Here is a 1373-nt window from a genome sequence, read left to right as displayed (position 1 = left end):
AGAATAAATGGGAACTCTATATATCTTTCTTATATGTTCATTTTTTCATCCAGCTTTAATTTTCAGAGAACAGCAGACTACTCTGCTTTAATTTCAATCAACAATAATATTCTGCTCAGAACATCTGCTTCAGATGAAATGTAAGTCGTTGTGTTTATCTAAATTTGGATGACAGCTTTAATCTAAATGATATCAAAAACACTTCTGACTGACTTTCGTTACATAAGATAAATCTTGGTCGACACCTGAGCTATTTGGAATAAGAGCTTGACCTTAGCTAATTCATTTGTTGCTGAGTTGTTTTAGAATGACATATCTCTCACTCTTAATCCTTGAATGTAATTCAAATTAGAATATATGAATCAGATTTAGCTACAAATACTTGTATCAAGGCTTAATCTAAAATGCAAATACTTGCATCTAACTCGAGAACTGTCATAAACACTTACACCTACACAGTAAAACATCTGATTATTTTAGGACATATCGTAAACAATTGCATATAGCTCGATGCATATGAGAAGCAGCTGCACCATGCATAAACTAGACCGTAAAACTTGTATGTGGCTTAATGTACAATACAAACTGTGGCATCTGACACGGCATAGATTATAAGCTCTTATAAGAGGCTAAGACCTTGTTATAGATCGGTTGATTTGAATCAGAATCACTTGAACGGGATTGAGCAAATTACCATCTAATCGTCCACTGCTCACTTCTCGTAGTTTGTACTACCTTATGCCTAAGGTTTCATACTATTTATAGATCGAAATATTTACTTCTCCTTATTTAGTTATCTTAACTGAATTCATTTATTGATTCATCTCCGGTTATCTTGATTCATGTCAATATATGGCAATCTGGAGTTTTGTTCAATCAGTTCATTCATCATTTTGAGTGCATATAGCGGGATATTGATAACAGTCGAAGTGTTTTTACTTCCACTCTCGTAACATTGCAATGAAGATGATCATAGATCTGGTTCCTCGAAGCCTTAATGTACTTTCGATAAGTTACTGAATGAAAAAAAAAATTGCATCAGTTTAATATATTCGATTGTGTCATAAGCTAATCCTGTAGCGCCTTTTGTTGGAGTTCGAGCTATCTTAATTCAAAGTTATGTTGAGGATATTAGTCTAATAAACTTATTATCGTGAGCCCAGCCCCACGCAGACGCTGGCGAGGGTGATGTGGTAACTCAACCGCATCGTTACTAACTTGTAACCTTAGACCCTCAGATGCAGATGAGTCGATAGAAAAGAAAAAAAAAATTAATGGTCATTTACGTCCAATGATCACTTGGCCCTGATGGACACTGACTGTGTCACCCTGAAGTACACTCATCCCTGTCTGTCTCCTTCTTGGATATGTAT

The sequence above is a fragment of the Panulirus ornatus genome, chromosome 18 (assembly GCF_036320965.1).
Source record: "Panulirus ornatus isolate Po-2019 chromosome 18, ASM3632096v1, whole genome shotgun sequence".
Taxonomy (NCBI): domain Eukaryota; kingdom Metazoa; phylum Arthropoda; class Malacostraca; order Decapoda; family Palinuridae; genus Panulirus; species Panulirus ornatus.
The sequence above is the reverse complement of the archived record's forward strand: the minus strand, read 5'-3'. Positions refer to the sequence as shown.